We start from the raw sequence: 19,914 nt of genomic DNA on the forward strand, positions 1-19,914 counted from the left end.
TAACAGTTGAATCACAATACTTTTAATATCTCCTCCTGATCTGGTTACTACTCCAGAGATGAAAATAGGACTGAAGGAAAGAGAAATTCAGGCTGTAATGGATAATTAAATAAGAAAACCCTTTAGTTTCTGTATTTAGCTTTTCAATAATTCAATTTTGACCAACAGAGTCATAGTTTATTTCAGGGTGGTGGGTCTAGGCATGCTCTAGGGATGACTATCCCCAGTGACACTGAAGATAATATATACCCCACGTGCATCTCTCATGCAAAGCATGCACTCCAGTTTTTGAGCCATCTCCGTGACACTGAATCATGTAACTTTGATTAACCTCAATTTTCCTCATTTGTAAAAGATGGGAATTGTACTAGATTATTTTTAAATTCCCTGCCATCACTAAAGTTTTATCCTTTTTATGGGTTTCTTATATAATGACTATAGTGGGCTTTCATAGCATTTCTGGCATAGTATGAGCCCAGGAAAGATACACAGAAGGCTGCTGAAGAAAAACACACTGTAACATTCTGGAGCTAGATGGAGGAAGATTGCCCATAGAAGAACTATATTCACTAGTTGATTAAAAAACTACAGTTTGTGGGAACTAGAATAGAAAAGGTGCTTTGCAAAATAGTTTGATTTTAAGGTGGCTTTGACCTCTGATTTTCCCTGATGCTTTTTTATATTCTTTTATATCAGAGTCATTATAATAGTTATAACAGTTTTTTTTAAGTTGTCAAGGACACTTTCTTAAAATTTATTTTTGCTTCTTTGGGGGTGGGTGGTCACACTTGGCGATGCACCAGGATTACTCCTGGCTTTGCACTCAGGAATTACCCTTGACGTTATGTTAAGGGACCATATGGGATGCTGGGAATCAACCTGAGTCAGTCCCGTGCAAGGCAAACACCCTACCCGCTGTGCTATCGCTCCAGCCCCTATAATAGTTTCTTAAAGTGAGCAAGGAAGTAAATCAATAGATAAATAAAATGCTGAAGGTATTTTTAAACTAATGCAAGTTTTCTGAAAGAAACAGTGGGCTTTACATAGACATATAATGAGGAATTCTGACTTCACTAGGGTTCATGATGAAAGGGGTATTTTTTTTTGGCTGATATGAGAGGAAACACAAAGAGCAAAAGCAAGAGAATGGTAAAATCTGTTGCAATGGTAAAATCTGTTGCAATTACTAAAAGGTTTTGACAAGAACTATTATGAACTTTACAGACCCATTTTTAAGAGTTTATATTTTCTGGTTTGATTCCACTTGGATTTCTTTCTATTTAATTCCTTAAATTCTACCTAAATTAAAGTGGGAACTGGATTCTTTTTTTTGTTTTGTTTTGGTTTTTGGGTCACACCTGGCGATACACAGGGGTTACTCCTGGCTCTGCACTCAGGAATTACTCCTGGCGATGCTCAGGGGACCATATGGGATGCTGGGATTTGAACCCGGGTTGGCCGAGTGCAAGGCAAATGCCCTACCCGCTATGCTATCACTCCAGCCCCGGGAACTGGATTCTTAGGGAAAAGTTCTGCATCACCTAAATGTGTCCATTGGGCTGGAGGAGAAAGGGGTTTGTGAAAGGACAGGCATAGACTAAGGTAGAAAGAAAGCTACAGAAGTGGAAGGTGAGATAGTCGTGGTTAGGATTAATCACATCAAACCAAAACAATCTGATTACTGCTTACATGCTAATGGGATCTGTGAAAAATTCATCTCTAAAATAATGGGAATAAGCTCATTCAAGTCTTCCTTGATATTCTTTAAAACCCTTGATTACTCTTACAAATGGAATAACTCCACTTTTGCCTTTTGAATTTCACATTCAGATTTTTAAAATAATTCCTTGCATAAAGAAATACTTTGCTTTATGAATACATTAATTTTGCATATATATGCCTCCTTATATAGGAAAATTTTCTTTAAATAAAGTGCTACTTATAAAATAATGTAGCTGACACACATTTTACATTAAACACAAATATGTCAACACTTATGGGAAAATTAAGCACCCAAACTTTAAGTCTGAAATAAATGTAAATAAAAGGTTTTGCTGAGAAAAAAACAAGAGTTGTATAAACATGACATGGCTCTATCACAAACATCTCATACTAGAAATTTTCAAAGGATCCCATATGCCTATTAACTCTCTTCCCATTCAGATGCCCTAGGCATCAGCCCTCTAGCAGATATGCAGAGTTAATGCTGGCACAAAAAATATTTTACAGCAGAGCCAAATGCAAAATATGAAGACAAATTACAGTAATTAAACAATGCATGCCTCATTTCCCTTTCATATTTGGCCTCCTCCCAGAATGCATTAATTTTCAATGTATATGTTCTCTCACTGGACATTCCCCACTGCACCCCCCTCTACACACACACACACACACACACACAGACACACACACACACATCTTCCTTCAACCCTTACTTAACCTTGGAATCTCAATTTCACTTTGGGGTAGGAAGTTGGGCCACCTGGCCATGCTCTAGGGTTTCTCCTGGCTCTGAGCTCCGGAATCACTCCTAGTGTGCTCAGGAGACCGTATGGAATGCTCGGGATAGAACCCTGGTTGACCACATGCCAGGAAAACACCCTACCCACTGTACTATCGCTTTGGCCCCTCAATTTCACTTTAAACAAATTCATCCCCCTTTTTATTCCCTCACAAATTTCTCTTATCTCCTTGCCTTCACTGGAAACTGTTTCTCCCTGGGAATTTAACTTATTTTTTCTTTTGTGCAAGGTCTTTGGTTGTGGGTAGGAGAGTGAGAGCCTTAAGGGTAATGATTATTTTCCTCTTGAGGAAATATTAATACCCAACAGCTCCTCATTCTACCCATGGGTTATGGGTTGCTAATTTCAGTCACATTTTCTGGATTATGAAATGACCTTTACAATCCCTCGTATCCCCTCCCAACATGCCACCTAGAGTTATAAACAATAACTTTGCCTAAAATTCTTGAACTCTATTATCAGGATTGCTTCTGAGAGTTACATATGGATCTATTTCGGAATTTTAAGAGTCTTTTGCTTGGTGTAAATGTCAACATAAACAAATCTATGCTCCACAGATGGAAGCCTGCCTCATGAGCTGGGGGAAAAGGCAGCTGGGACAGAAGAAGGATCACTACGTCAATGATGGTTGGAGGGATTGCTGAGGTGGGAGATGTGTACTAAAAGTAGAAAAAGGACCAAACATGATAGCTTCTCAGTATCTGCACTATGAACCATTGGCCCAATAGTAGAAAGAGAGTAAGAAGAAAATTGCCAGCTATAGAGGCAGGGGGTGGAGTGAAATGGAGATGGCAGGAGGAATACTGGGGACATTAGTGGTGAAAAACGTACACTGGTGGAGGGACAGGTGTTTGATCATTGTGTGACTAAAACTCAATCATATAATCTTTGTAACTATCTCATGGTGATTCAATAATTTTAAAAAATAACAAATCTAATGTCATTCTTTTAAGAAAAAATTATTTTTTAAATGTATCCTTAGATACTTCTATCAGTACATTGATAGTGATGTTCCCTGCAGTGATTAGAGATCAATACACTGGGAAGTGGTTCTCAACTCTGAGTCCTATATGAAAATCATCCATGTAGATGCTCTAAAATTCAGATTTACTGTTTCTAAGTGTAAAATCTTTCCATACTTAGGTATATCTTCAATATAAATGTATACATGTATGTATGGATATTTTTCACACTTAAGTGATTTGTAGGAGAGGAATTGTTGAAAAAAGTGTACATATATCTCCATATATGTATATATATAAGCATATGCTTATATTTATTACTATATCAGACACATTTATATAAAATATGACATATAGGAGGTAACTGCTAAGCAAAGGGGTACATATATATGTGCACATATAATGTGGTAATAATTTTGGTAATTAAGTTAATTTTAAAATGATGGCATCAAGTTACAATATTATCCGTGATTTGTTTCTTGATAGATTTATGGACATCATCACTTATCACCTATTTTAAATTTTTCTCACCTGGAGTGTGTCATTGCGTCTGTTATATTTATCTGCTAATAAGTATAACAGAATTATTTTTTCACATGTATTTTTATCATTTGACTACTTGCATATTCTCTGCTGTAAACTTCCCATTATATTCCTTGTTCATTTTAATCCTGGATTTTTTTTCTCATTTATGTACTTATATATCCAGAAGTTAATCTTTTAAATCAAACATGTTCAAATATTAGTTTTAAATTATGCTTATGACATCTTTTGCCTAAGATCTCTGAGGTATTCAGTTTGAACGTGTGCAACATTATACAAATTCCTCATAGAATTTTGATAACCAAGAGTTATCAGAGAGGGGAAGAGTTATTGTCCCACTAATTATGGGAGGGGAAGAGTTGGCATAAACAAGGATTATTAAGTAAAAATAGGGTTTTTTCCTCTCCCATTAGGTCTGTGGGATGAATTTTCAGATCCAAAATACAAAATAAATTTTCCTCCATTAAATACAAACAGATCTGCAAAGTCAGAATTTTAAGCTAAAATAGCAAAGAAAAGCTCCAACATTCTGCACAAATGAACAGCTCACTCTCATATTAAATCCAATTTTTAATACAACAAAAGAAGCACAGGGCTTGTAGTCCAAAGTCCTAGTTCCTGTGACTAGCCCTTGTTGACCATAAAGTGCCTAAGCTTGAGTTACAGCTAAAATAGAGCCACTGTGAAAATAAATTGTCGTAAATGTGATAGTGCAAATAATACTGATCAATTCTTGGGTATACTTTTGAAGAGCACATAGCTAAAACTTATTTGTAAATCCAAAAGATTTAGGAATGCTTAAAATCATGTATTTTTGTTGTTAATTTTTTGTTCTAAATATTGTCTAAATATTCATAACTATCTTTTGCTTAAGCTAATATTAAAATTAGATAGAATTCCCCCTGCATACCACAACTAACAAAAAGCAGGTGTTGGGTGACAGGGGAAAACCAACATGGAATTTAAGCTTACACTTTGAATTTCACATTCAGTTTAATAATCACTGAACACACAGATTGCTGTGTAATGTTCTTACTCAAATAGCATTTCTCTGAACCAGGCAACTCCCCTTATCCCCAGAACAAGTCTGTGTGGAGAGGAAATACATGCTAAGTTATACAGTCCTAATCAATACAGACATAGCCTAGATTTTAAACTTGCCTAGGAAACAGGTTTAACAGACTTCTGCTGTTAATACATAATAATGTGAGACTCGTATGTTAATTTTGTTAGATTACATACCAAATAGTTCGGTCAAAAACCAATAGGGATACTGCTGCAAATGTATTTCTTCGTGAATAGGACTGGTCAGTTGAAGGCCTTAAGTAAAAAATACTCCTAAGACTAAGGAAGAATTGTCTCCAACTGCCTCCTACTTCAGAACTGCAAGAAGTCTTGCCTGAACTTTCACCCTGCCTACCGTTCTGCAGATTTCAGATTTGCCTGTCCCCATAACTGAGATAGAAAATTCCTTTCTATTAATCACATGCAGGCACACACGCGCACGCATGGACACATGCAACACACTATTATTTCTATTTCTCTAGAGAACTGTAACAATTTCAAGAGAAGTGTGTAATGCATGTTTTCTGGTGCCCCCCCCCCATGGTTTATTGCCCCAGTTAAACATCTATCTGGGCCTAGGAAACCCTTGGCTCTACTCTTTTCTGTTCTTCATAGTCTTGATACTACTTGCTGGACTAACGGCAGCATCTCCAAAAAGCAAGCAAAGCGGGCTTGCTTTGACCTACTCCCTCAAAAGGACCGAACCCCCCCTCCCCACTGCCATAAAATGAAATGTTCCTTTTATAACTATTAAAACTTTTTATATAACCTTTTATAACATAACTTTTATATAACTTTATAAGTTTTTATAGCTTTTAATAACTTTTTACTCTTCTGCCTCTCCTATGAGGATATGCGGGTGTGTGGGGGGCGGGGGGGGGAAGAATGATGACTGTAGCGCAAGGCAGAGCGGGATCTGGCTCCCGTGCAACTTACACGATACCGTGAAAGGCAAACAGCAAAGTGAACGATTTCATCGATTACATGCGCTAAACTCCGTAGTCCTCCTGGAGTACTACCATTGGGAAGGGCTCTGATATGACCCCGGCACCTGAAAGGGAAAAGAGTCTCTGAATGCGAATCCTCCGAGAAGGGGCCTTCAGGAAAAAGAGCTAGCCTTGTCCAAAGCCAGAAGGAACGCTCGTTGCAAGACAGAAGGGCGGCTAGCGGCCTCAGCATGGGGTAGGGGAATTCCTAAACTGTGTAACCTTACCTAGGAGAAGTTTGTAAAGATCTAAGAAATGATGTAAAGGTGGCTCTTTAAGACTGGTCCCTAACTCGCACTCACCCGCCGGTTCCAGGAGCAGATGGAGGGAGGGGAGAGAGTGTAAGAGGCCTGCTTTAAGACCTGGCACTCAGTGCCCATCCTAGCTTCTCCCGTGCCTCCTTCCTGTAGTGAGGGGCTTCGCCTTTGATCGACAGCTGGGTTCCACTGCGACAGCTCGGCCACTAGGCCCCGGGCCCGAGAGAAGCCACCGCACCGAGTGCCACCTTTCGGCCTCCGCGGGCTGGGCCTGCTCCCACTACATCTCTGGCTCGCCCCGCCGGGCAAGCGGCGATCGCAACCCGCGACACTCGGGTCCCGCAGCAGGCCCGAAGGCGGGGGCGCCGGCTCAGCGTCACCCGCCCGAAAGCCGCGTCCTGGGCGGCTCCGCTGGCTACCAAGGGGGAGCGCGCCGGCCGGCAGCTGCGCTCCGAGCCGCCGCGCGCCGCCAGCCTGCGCTCCGGAACTGTGTCCTCGGCTCACCCGGGCCGGGGGGGCCGTTCCTTCCTCTCCCCGTCCCCAGCAGAGCCGGGCCCGAGTGGACCTCGGCGGGTAAAGCGGGGGAGCGAGGATGCCCCGAAAAGAGAAAGGTCCAGTGATGAGTGCCCCGAAAAGAGAAAGGTCCAGGGAGAGGAAACCGGGCCGAGGACTCCGGCAGTGAGCGAGCGCGAGGGGCGTGGGCGCAGCGGGCCGGCGCAGCCGCGGGATAAGCCGGCGCGCGCTGCGGGCCTCGGACCCGGAGTTCTCGGGGAGCCCGGGAGCACCCCGGGGGGGAGGGGAGCGGCGCGGGAAGAAGAAAGAGGAAGAAGCGTCCGGTTGCGTCCTTAAAACCGAAAATAAAAACTCGGGGTGATCGGCCCCGGCTCCCCGGCCCAGCCCGGCGCCCTCGGCAGCCAGCGGGCCTCGGAACAGGCTCCCAGAGCAGACAGGCGACCCGGCCAACGGGTCCCGGGCTCCGGCTCCGCCTACCTGGTCCCGCGCTCGAGCAGCGCCCCCGCCGCGCTGGACCCCAGTGGTCGCGCCGCCGGCGCGCGCCCCGCGGTCCTTCAATGAACGCCCGTTTTTCAAGTGGAGCAGCGGAGCGGCGCGCCATTGCTTTGAAATTGACATCCAGCGTCCCGGATGGCTATGTCACCCGAAAGAGGAGACCCGCTGGCTTTTCTTTTTTTCCTTTTTCTTTTTTTCCGCGTTGAGCCCATCAAGTTTTGCAAAGCGGGGAGATACCCTACCCCACCCCTCTCCGGCTCCCCGGCGAGAAGCCGGCGGGGGAGCGAGCGAGAACGCGAGCAGCACGAACGCTAGGGGAGCGCGGCGGTTCCTGGTAGGGCCGCGTCAGGTGACGATGTTGCGAGAAGGCGGGCGGCCCGAAGATGCGTTCCCGCGCCCTGCCCCCGGGCTGCACCGCGTGGGGCGCCCGCGCGGAGGGTGGGGGGGGGGGAGGTGGGGAGCGCAGATCAGGCGGGAAAGAGGCGCGGGGGTTGGGGGGCCGGGGGAGGAACTGCGGGTGCTAGCGGTCCGGGGCCGGCTTTCCCGCGCGCCCAGGGCGCCCAGCGGTTCTCGGAGACCCGGAGGTCGCGGCGCAGGCGGGGGGTGAGGGGGCCGCGGGCGCGCGCCGGGGGACGCCGGGGCGCGCCCGCAGGGCGGGGATGGGCAGGGGGCGGCGCGTGGGTCTGGGTTGGCGATCGGGGGGGAAGGGGGGCGGGCGCCGAGCTATACCTCCCTGCTGAGAGCCCCAGGGCAGCGCAGCGGCTCGGAGCTCGGCGGCGGCGGCGGCGGGACTATGGTGCGCAGGTTGCTGGTGACCGTGCGGATCCGGCGCGCTCGCGGCCCGCCGCGTGTCCGGGCCTTCGTGGTGCACATCACGCGGCGCGCGGCCGAGTGGGCAGTGCCAGGGGTGCCCGCCACAGCGGTCCTCGTGCGGCTGCTCGTGAGGAGTCTGAGCGGGGCGCGGCAGCCACATCCTGGGAGATCAGGTAGGAAAGGCCTGGAACCTTCGCCCCGGCGCTGCGGGTCGGACGACGATTTAGGGGGGAGGGGGAGTTCAATACACCGGTAAACTTCGCGAGTGTAGGAGGAGGACGAGGAGGTGAGCGGGGATCCGGATGCCATCCCCTTGCTCCCTGGAGACCCGGGGTACAGTTAGTTAGAGATGCCGTCTTGCAACCCCTGGATCCCCGAACCCCCTGCCCACGGACGCACACACCCCAAAAGCCCATGAAACTGGGATACGGTGGTCCGGAAGGTTCTCAGCTCGCTTTTGAAGTCAGTTGTTCTTGAGTTTCGTGGGTGGGAGTCTGTACAGGCTCACGCGCACTCATCCTCCCGCCCCCCCACACACACGCCCTGAGAGGAGAGAAAGATGGGGAGAGGAGACCCGGGGTGGGGGTCGGGGTTGGGGGAGAGGGCGAGAGGAGATTGAGACAGATGCACACAGAGAGAGAATCGCAGGGAGGAGGTGTATTTCTAGGACAGCTTATTTCACCCTGGGGGAGGAAATGACTACCAACGGTCCGTTTTCTGCACGCCGCCTTTTCTCTTTAGCCTTGCTGCCTGGCCAACAGTCCTGCCGCCTTCCAGGAGCGCGGGACACGCAGGCCGGGGCATGGCGGGGTACCCGCATCAGCTTAGGCTTCTGAAAACCAAAACCTCGGCTAAGCAGCTGCAGAAGCAGCAGCAAGCACTTGCTTTGCGCCCAGAGAGATGGGCTTCCTAAGTGGGCTGTGTGGCCTGGCATTGAAATGGCACGGGGCAATGCTCAGATTTTTAACAGCAGACGGAACTACCGTGACGAGGCCCAAGGATCTCGGCCGATCCTTTTGAATCATCCTGGGTCAGGATGAGCACTTGTTCAAAAATGAGGCCTACTTCTTGAAACACCAGATACTAAAGCAGCTTTGTTATGGGTGTAATAGTCATGATTGGAAAAGTTGAAAATATGAGTGCAGGCACAGTTTGAAAAAATTCTAATTAGAATTTGGGTGTCTGATGAGCCCTCTTTTTTGTTATTTTTACATGTGGCTTCATTTCCTGATAAAGCCAAGGCCCAGTCGACAGGAAAATTGTTTTTATTGCAATGCTCATAGACATTTTCACATTATACTATGAAACTATTAGTGTTTAGTTGCTCAGTTAGAAAAACTGTATTTTATAGGGCAAATGCATGTCTTCTTTTACATATTATTATGAAAGTTTTCTTATTTTAAAAAAGAAATCTGTATGAAGAGTTTGTAAAGGATTTTGTGGTATGTGATTGGACTCGATTTTAGTTATTTTGGAAACATTAACAGAGTTCTATTTTTTAACTTTATTTTTGGGGTCTGGGGTCCATGCCTTGCTCTTGTGGGGGTCTTCTTCCAGTTCTGTGCTTAGGAATTGCTTCCAGCTGTGCTCAGGGGATCCAACCTGGGCCTCCAGCATGCAAAGCATGGCCGCCAGCCCCTTGAGCTGTCTCCCCGGCCCAGTGTTTTTAATGACACTTCATAAAACATAGAAAATGTTTTAGTCACAGTTTTTCACCATCATCATTTTGAAATAATAATCATGATACAAAACGCTTTTAAAATATTAGGTTACTTCTGGAAATCCTAAGTAACAAAGCAGGAAGTTGTATTCTTTGTAAAATTGTGTGGTTTTTTTTTTTTGTTTTAGAAATACACAAGATAGTACTGTGGTTACTCCGAGAAATATAGTATATTTATTCTATAAAGTGTTCAAAAATACAGACATGGAAAAGTAGCATTTCATGTTATTTAGAAAAAAATCAATTTCCAGGAATTATGAATAAAGTTATTCAAAAATACATTACTAGGGCCAGAGAACTCAGTGGGCCTAGCCTGTGATTTGCAAGAAAGCCTGGGTTGACCCAGGCACTGGCACCACATGGTCCTTTGAGCACTGCCAGAAACAACCACGAGCAGTCAAGTGTGACCCAAATTGAAAGAAAACAAAACTTCAGCTCATTATATGAAGGGCAAGAGTAAAAATTCAACAGGTACATGCTTTGCTTGAAGGAGTCCTGGTTTGGATTCTAGTACCACGTGGTTCCCCCCAAACATCCCAGGGAGTGACCCCTGAGCAAAGAGGGGAGATTAGGTATTCCTGAGCACTGCTGGGTGTAGCTCCAAGAAAAAAAAATGTTACTAAATAATAAGCCCAATTTTCAGGAAATATTTGGCGACAGAACATATGGTTTGGATAAATACAGTATCTTGTAAATTCGTGCATATCTCCTTTATGTAAAATTATATAATCTAAGCATCGAAAATTAATTATGAATGATTTGTAATAGTTCACATTTTTATGTAAATTGTCCATACATAATATTGATTATGTGCATATAAAGGATTTTACTTTAACATATTTTTAAGTTTCTGCAATTTCTCATTTTGGCTTTTGAATATGATTCTAAAATACACAAAATAAAAATTTACATTGCTAGTTTTTTATCCACACATGCCTTAAGAATTTCATTAGTTGGTTCTTCATTGATATATTTATAAATAATTCTACTTTTATGAAATGAAATTCTTTCTTATTACTGTTAACATTTTCCTCGTTTACCAAGTGCGTAGTGTTCTCTCAAAGCAGACACCAGCTAGCATGAATCATTCCTGAAGTGTATATAATATATGTATATAACATACATGTTCTAAATAAGCATTAATCCCTTCAGTAGTCAATATTTAGTACTTATTTTTTGAAAGGGTCTTGAATTTTTAAAACCTGACAATGGGGGACCAGAGCGATAGCACAGCAGGCAATTTCTAGTACCCAATAATAACAACCAGCTTGCCAGGAATGATCCCTGGGTGCAGACCTAGGAGTAAGCCCTAAGCACCTCTAAGTGTGGCCATCCCCTCACCAAAAAAAAAAAAGAGGTAACAATGACATATATAACCTATTGTCTGTATCCACAGTATTTTGTAGGTCTGCTCATTACATATTTGTTCAGCACTAGTAACTACATGCTAGAGTTAAGCCAAATCATTTTACCGACATGTCAATAATTCTTTTTAGCCAAATGACATCATCTCAATTTTTTTCTTAAAAGAAGGCTGAGCATTTGATGCACTATTTTTTTACCCACGTTTAACCTTTTTTGAGAAGTATAATAATCCAGATTACCTCCATGCTAAAACGCCATAGACCAGAGGAACCTTCTTTCTGATACAAGATTGAGTCTCATAAAGAGTTTTTGTGGTACTTTATTTCTAGCTTCAATTATGCAAAAAGGAGAAGGGATAGTTTTATTTTCTTTTTTTTTTTTTTGGTTTTTTTTTTGGGTCACACCCAGCGATGCACAGGGGTTACTCCTGGCTCTTCACTCAGGAATTACCCCTGGCGGTGCTCAGGGGACCATATGGGATGCTGGGATTAGAACCCGGGTCGGCCGCGTGCAAGGCAAATGCCCTACCCGCTGTGCTATCGCTCCAGCCCCAGGATAGTTTTATTTTCTAAATATAATTCTAAATAGCGTTTTTAAAAGTAAAGTTTTCTAAAGTCTGATTCTTACATATCTAATCACTAATATTACATGTGTATACAGACTGACAAGATTAATATACTTCCTTAAACATCTCTGTTGAGGGATTTCTATGGTATGCATTAAGAATTTTAAAAACGCAATTTTGTTAAGTTATTGTACATGTAGGCAGCATCCAGTGAAAGAATCTGAGATCAATACAGACAAATAGTACAAAATGAAAAGTGCCTAAAATTATAGCTACAAGTTATTATTATACAGCCGTACTCTGCATTTCTCAGGAATGTGTGTGTGTGTGTGTGTGTGTGTGTCTGAAATTTAGAAGCTTGGTTTGGGTTTTTTTAGTTATTTTTTTTTCTTTTTGGGTCACACCTGGCATTGCACAGGGGTGGTTACTCCTGGATCATGCACTCAGGAATTACTCCTGGCAGTGCTCGGGGGACCTAGAAACTTGTTTTTAAAGAATTTTAACACTTTATAGTGATCACACTATAAAATTAGGTGATCTTTTGAGTAATCCGAAACAATAAACAGGTATTTGTGCTTTGCCTCTTTTTCACTACACAGAGAATATCGGTTAATATTTTTGAAGGAGTGACAGCACTTGTTGGTCTTTTCATTTTTTTCTTCCTTATAGTTCTGCATTGAGGGGTGGGAGGAATTATTTTCAACGTCTTGTGCTTTATGGATGAACTAGGAGTTTGTTCACTTTAAAGAGGCTAGTGAAAAGGAATCTGGAAGATGAGTTGTGTAAGTGTCCCATCTAAGAAGGTGGCTTTAATATGCGACTAAGAGAGCAAGTCAGAGTTGATGTCAGACTGAAAGGTACCCTTTGCTATTCGCACATAGTGTATTTTAAAGTAAACAGCATTGGTCCCTGTGTTTCCGATGGTTGGACTCTGGACCCTGCTGCCATTGCCATTTAGGGGATCCCTTCTCCAAGTCTTCTCGGGACACTGAAGGCCTACGCCTCTCCTTCCATGGCAAGACTTTGTGTCGCACTACTACTCAGACCTTGCCCGCAACACACACACACACACACACACACACACACACACACACACACACACCTCCCAGCCCCCCACCATCGCGGGTAGGGCGTTTACCTTCCACGTGGCCTCCCCGGGTTCAGTCCCAGTATCCCATATGGTCCCCCAGCACCGCTGAGAGTAATTCCTGAGTGTAGAGCCAGGAGTAACCCCTGTGCATTGCCGGGTGTGACCCAAAAAGAAAAAAAAAATCCTCCACAGCAAGAGTTTAGAGGCTGGCCCCTTTCCCAGGCAATGCGGGCACCCCTTCTACTGGCAGTACCCCCTGAGGCTCTCGCGTCACCGCTGTTATTCCCAGCAGTTATTCCCAGATGTGATCTGAGTAGCAGATCAGAGATGTGCATCCGAGTGATCCAGATGAGGGGTGCGTGCACGTGGTGGTGGTGGTGGGGGGGGGGGGTAGAGTATTCAGTGCGGGCGTGTGGGAGTTGGGTGGAGGGAGAAAGGAGCTTGCAGTCCGCACGGGCCTCCGGGATTGGCGAGGGGTTCCAATAAGGAAGAACATCTCTAGATCTCTCTTCAGCTAGGGGACTGGCTGGGCCTTTTTTCCTTGGAGGGGAGGGAAGAGGGTGAGTCAGGACAGTGTGGAAAGTGCAGATTCTACCCCTCCCGATCCCTTCTCAGTGTGAACAAGGGTGTTGAAAGGGCCTCGTGGGTTTTGTTGCTCTGTGTTCAGTGAAAGGTGGCACTGAGAATAGACCACAGTATTTTTACGTGGTAATAACTCAATTATTTGCTTCTTTTTTAAAAAAAAATTGTTTTTTTTTTAATTGAGTCATCCTGAGACACATAGTTACAAAGCTGTTCATGATCAGGTTTCAGTCATACGCTGATCCAACACCCATCTCTCCACCAGTGTCCATTTCCCAACACCAATGACCCCAGTTTCCCTCCCACCCCCACTGCCAGTCTGCCTCTATGGCTCTATGGCAGGCACTCCCTCCCTCCCCCCATCTCTCTCTCTCTCTCTCTCTCTCTCTCTCTCTCTCTCTCTCTCTCTCTCTCTCTCTCTCTCTCTCTTTCTCTGCCTCCCTTTCTGCTGGGCACTATGGTCTGCAGCACAGATGAGAGGTTATCCTGTACCTTTCCTCATTTTACTAAATAATGAAATTAAAACACAAGATAAAATCATTTATTAAGATGAAAAATGTCAGTAACTATTAAAACAAGATCAACTTTCATGACATAAGTCAACCATTAAGAAAACCAGGGGACTAAATAATGTCACTGTTCCATAGGGGACTCTCCTCTGTAAAGCTGTGTTCCGTTTTAGAAAATTCCTACCAATTCCAGCTCTCCACAGATTCATTAGATCCTAATTAATATTATTTCAGCATGGGTTCAGCAATCCCAGGTGTATTTATCATTGTTAGATCTTACAATTCTCAATAGTATATTTTAAAAACTATATATAAAAACTATGTCTAAAATAGTATATTTTAAGAACACAAGAAAAGATCTGCTTGTCATTTATTTTATGAGCCCTGGAAATATTTTAACTATTGGGTTGAGCTGCATAAACAGAATAAAAGGGTTATTAAATCTGTCTGTCAACTACAAAAATTTTAATTTTCAGCGGCAGACGTCTTTTGAAGAAGAATGTGTTTTTATTTTTCACATAGTAACAATGGGTTTGTTCATAAAAAGAGAAACATTTTATTATAACTATTTAAAATTATTTCAGTCAGAGCCATAGTACAGAAGGTAGGGCATTTGCTTTGCACTCAGCTGACCTGGGTTCAATCCATGGCATCCCAGATGGTTCCCCAAATACTTCCAGGGGTAGTTGAGTGCAGATCCAGGAGTAACCCCTAAGCATCACCTGGTATGACCCAAAAATCAAAACAATAATAATTTCATCTTTGTAATTCATTAAATGCCTCATCTAGAGTTCAATGTTAACCTTCAAGTAGAGTCATAATTTTTTTGTTCATTTTTGGGACTAGACTGTGCTCAGTGCTTACTCCTGGCTCTACTCTTAGGAATCACTCCCGGCTGACTCAGGGTATTGCATGCAAGGTTAGCAGCCTACCCTCTATACTATATTATCCATTTCTATATAGAGATAGTGCATCCACTAAACTGTCTCTCTGGCTCAGTCTTATAATTTATATAGATAGGCATAAATCCAGTATGATTTTTTTTTTTGCTTTTTGGGTCACACCCAGCGTTGCTCAGGGGTTACTCCTGGCTCTGCACTCAGGAATTACTGCTGGCAGTGCTTGGGGACCAGGGACTGTATGGGATGTGGGGGATTGAACCCAGATGGGCTGGCCACGTGCAAGGCAAATGCCCTACCTGCTGTGCTATCACTGGGGGGGGGGTTGGGGGGAGGGGCAGTATGATTTTTTTATTTTTTATTTTTTTTTAGTATGATTTTTTTAAGCGAAGAAAAGCTTATAGAAAAACTTAATGTCTGTATTCAGTGAAAACTGCAGATTACCAGGGGCATAACGGAGAGAGTAAGAGGAAGGAGCAGAGGGATCTTTTTGGTGGAGGGGTGGCACTGAACATTGTGTAGGGGAAGTGACAATTATATGCATATTGAAATGTGAACCTAAGGCTCTGAGATCCCTTTATACTACAAACCAGTGATGGGAGGTTAGAGGAAGGGAAGGTTTTTTAGAGTTTCAGAACTATGTGAACAATGGTATATAATCTTTTAAGGAAATTAAAACTAATAAGAACTGTAGTCAGGATTATGGGAACAAATGTCTTGTATTCCCCTAATCTATGTTTGAGAGAGAGTAAGGAGAAGACAAGCAAAAGTCAGCAGCATCATTGCCTTGACTGCTGTGCACAATACACATTGGGGGCTCACTGCCAGAAAATCTGATTTAGCAGATTTCCCATGAATCCCAAGCGCTTTAAATCAGTGGATCGCAAAAGTTAATTGAAAACTGGAATTACCTTCACAAACTTAGAACTACTGACATCTGGGCCCCACCCTCAGAATATTCTGACGTGCTTTCATGGATTTGGTCTGGCTCTCAATCACATTACTAGGCATATTAGACTTTGGGAAGTTTAAAAACTCTCCAAGTAGTTCAGAAAAGTTTAAGAAGCCCCGATTTAAATAAGTGCTTGAGAGATATTCTTATTAGGACCCTCCCTAATAAATAATGACTAATGTAACTTAAGCCTTGTATTTCTTGTTCATATTTTTAAATGGAGGTCCAGGATTTTAGGCGAGAGACTCATATTGTACTCACAGGACCGAGTGTGAGAGTCTGCATAATCAGTGAAGCAGCTATTGCACCAAGTGAGAGAGGTCCTTTACTGTTCCATGATTCTTCAACTGAAATGGGATTATCCCTCTTGGGTAGCAGATTATTTTTTAATTTTTCATAGTTAAGGTAATGTGTTTAGAGTTGATATTTATGGTCTTGGTGTCCACAAGTACCTCACTCCAGCCCCCCAGAATGCCCACAATCCCCCACCCAAGCCCTCTGTCAACTCCAGTCCTAGTCAAATTTTTTATAATCATCATATTGTAGGGGGAAGAATATAATAGGATATTTGTGTTTCAACAGCTGTAACTTCAGGAGAACTCTTATAGGATCATTATATCTTTTAAAAACACTACAAAAACTTACACAGGGTATATGCTCAATAGGTAGGTAGATAAAGAAATGGATTATGTTTTGGTTTCTTTTTGCAAGTGCCACCATTTTCTTGCTCTGATTCTTTCAGGCTGCCAAAATGATCTGACTCAGCACTTCTTCAACTCTTTCACCGGATTTAAAGAAACAGCTAATCTAAGAATAGTGACTCCCTCCAGTTGCAAATCTTTGCCTCCCTGTAGAACAAATAGTATGTTTTAATCATTTAATAATTCTTAAACATCCATGCAACCTGTGATACTCTCAATTTTACTTCACTCAGTTTCTATGCTGAAGAGTTAAAGTTGAATATATTTTATGCAATTTGATTTGCAAAAACAGCTTATTGAAACCGTCTTCCAAAGTTTATATTCCTTTATATCTTTTATCTCAAATTAATCAGGAAGAAAATAATGATAAAGAGTATAACAATAATAGAACATGTCAACTTATATTAATCTCTTAGCTGTCACATTATTTTTGGGTTTTAGGAATTATATTCTCTTACTGTCTATAGCAAATCGCTGAGCAACAAGGAGACAGTGATACTGTCTACAGGCAGTAGACAGTAAGAGAATACAATTCCGGAGCTAAGGAAGTTTTTTATATTTAACTAACTGCCAAGTCACTGATTATAACTGCCAAGTCACTGATTACTCATTTGTGTACAGTTGAACTGAGTGTTCTCTATGCCAAATTCCCCAACCTAACCACCTTATAATTTGCCTATGAGTAAATTGAGTAATTCATGTACATATGAACAATGTAATTACATATAAAATTTGTATTACATGTTACACATACTAAGATACATTAATATCTTAGAGTTTCAGGTACATATCTAGTTCATTACATTGTGTTTAGGTCCCTTCAATATCTTTTGCTAAGTATTAGTTGCTTCTATTCAAATAAATAGACATTGATTGGTGAGTAGAAGAACTCAAAAAGTTATACTTTGCACATAAAAGCCCTGGATTCAATCCAGGCACTTCATGGTCCCCTGAGCAATGTTCAGGGAGTAGCTCCTAAGCACTACCAGTGTGGCACCAAAACTAGAAAATAGAAAGTTAGATAATAAATAAAATACATTTAAAAGGTTTTGAAAACAGTATAATAATAACATATTCTTTGGGGTTCAAAAGACCATTGAATCTCATATCAAAACAGATTAATTTCAGAATTTTATTTCTTGCCCATAATTTTATCTTGGGCAAAGATAAAATTAATCAAAATATTCCTGCAAACTAAATACCTTGTAAATTAAATATAAATTACTTATTACTACATTAAAGATAATACATAGAAAACCTTGCACCAGCTTGGGAAAAACCTTAAGTCCAAAGTTGAAAAGTCACATTAGGGGGTGGGGGGAAAAAAAAAAGAAAAGTCACATTAATAGATTTCATTTATTTTACTTAATTTGCTTACTTTACTTATTTTGCTTACTTTAATTATTGGTATCATTGTCATTCCATTGCTCATCGATTTGTTCAAGTGGGCACCAGTAATGTCTCCATTGTGATAATTGTTGTTACTGTATAATTACTTAAAATCATCAGTGCTTATATTTTCTCCTTTGTGATCTGAGATCAAATAAGGAACGGGATAAATTAAAGATTGCACTAAAACTTTTGATTTGTCAGGTATTGTTAAAAGACATAATTCAAACATGCCCTTGGAGCACATAAGTGTAACTTTACAGTATATTAGAATTAAAATAATAAAAATATTTAAGAAGTCCTAAATTTTATTGTAAAGAATATTCATGTCAATAAAATTTACTGATTTGTTCAAATCACTGGCACATTGCAAAGAACCAAGTAAAATCAGTATAAATTTACCTACCTAACCCACATCTGTGCAGAACCTTGTCTGATGGCCTTACAGTTTAAATTTTGCTAGTATTCATAATGATTGAAACATACTAAACTCTTTATGGATCTTTGTTTTCTCAGTTAAGAAACCAAATTAATATTATCAAACTTTTAAAAAGTTTGTAAGTAACTTTAGGAAACATTTTTTAAAGTTTAGGAAAATAAAAAAATTTTAAAATATTAGGAAACTTTTTAAAAGTTTGTAAAAAAATGTCAGTTGTACCATGACTTTTAACTTATGAAAAATTCAGTCATACAAAAATAATAATTTCTGGAAGGACAACTGAGGAGTACTCTGAATGCTTTCAACACTATTGCAAGACTTTAAACATCTGAATAAATAGTTTTGGCACAGAAGTTCCAAAATGATTCTTTTATATAAAAAGGTGTGTGTGTGTCTGTCTGTCTGTCTGTCTGTGTCTGTGTGTGTGTCTGATGAGAGAAAAGAGGAGCAAAAACATTAAAGTCATCCTCAAAGCCATCAGAATCCCTATCTTGAAATGTAAATCTTCTGAAGGGACTCATTCATATTTATTAGGCTATCAAGAGACAAACATGATTAAGTATACCATTATAAGGCAAAATTGACATGAAAGTGGTAATATTGAATAAAATATGCTATTGGCGTTTCAATTTTTTAAAAACTTTGGAAGTTATGATCTGAACAAAAAGTATTAAAAATCCATACACCAGAAACTCAAAGGAAAACATTCGTGAAAATGTTTAAACTATAAACATACTGAAACATATGTAAAATGTATCTCCTAATTTATAATTCATATATATTTTATTTTCTAAAATACAGGTCGGGGCGATAGTAAAGCGGGTAGGGCATTTGCCTTGCATGCAGCTGTCCCAGATTCAATCCCCAGCATCCCATATGTTCCCCTGAGCATCACCAGGAGTAATTATTTTTTTTAATATTTTTTATTGAGGTACTGTAATTTACAAAGTTATTCATAGCTCCCAGCCTTACAATCAGCCAAGATCAAATTTCATGTGTATGGCTTACTCGACCTCAGATCTCAGCCTCATCACACCAGTATCAGAACTCCCACCTGGGCTCTGGGGCCATATGGGGTGCTTGGGACCGAACCCGGATCAGCCGCATTGCAAGGCAAATGCCCTAACCGCTGCCCTATCACTCTGGCTCCTCCAGGAATAATTCTTGAGCATCGCTGGGTATGACCCAAAAAGAAAATAATAATAATTTAAAAAAATAAAATATAAAGACATGAATATATATGTGGTTATGCAGCTGATACTTTAGCCATACATTAATAAAAACTGACTTGAGGAGCTATCCAGAATAAGAATTATGGCTTTCCTTTTACTATACTAGAGAAGAATCTGGTATCAGAACTCTCAAGAAATGAATCCTAAAGTAAGATTATAGAACCCCAACTGTATTTTCAAAGGATAACTGTTGGGAAGAGTACATTCATTTCTCCATTAAACAAAGAAGATTATAAAATCCAAATAACTTAAATCTTTGTTAAACTAAATCAACCAACAATACTCCACTTCCACTTCAGGAATACAAATGAATAT

General features: G+C 41.6%; 1 protein-coding gene and 1 long non-coding RNA gene across 3 annotated transcripts in view; one reads left to right on the forward strand and one right to left on the reverse strand.

The window, feature by feature from the left end:
- LOC129406791 (uncharacterized) lies at positions 1-7,461 on the reverse strand. Its single transcript, XR_008631251.1, has 3 exons — positions 7,326-7,461; positions 6,029-6,143; positions 1-92 (listed from the first exon to the last, which is right to left on the reverse strand). It is a non-coding gene; the product is annotated as an uncharacterized LOC129406791 (long non-coding RNA).
- The window catches only part of LOC101551169 (cyclin-dependent kinase 4 inhibitor B-like), a 25,577-nt gene continuing 12,886 nt past the window's right edge, over positions 7,224-19,914 (forward strand). The window contains exon 1 of one of the 2 annotated variants that reach the window (XM_055145691.1): positions 7,224-7,692. The gene's annotated coding sequence lies outside the window, so the exon portion shown is untranslated. Of the gene's footprint in view, positions 7,693-8,034; positions 8,330-19,914 lie in introns of those variants that run through there. The other variant, XM_055145695.1, reaches the window with a different exon arrangement.

This window comes from Sorex araneus, chromosome 1 (genome assembly GCF_027595985.1).
Source record: "Sorex araneus isolate mSorAra2 chromosome 1, mSorAra2.pri, whole genome shotgun sequence".
Taxonomy (NCBI): Eukaryota; Metazoa; Chordata; class Mammalia; order Eulipotyphla; family Soricidae; genus Sorex; species Sorex araneus.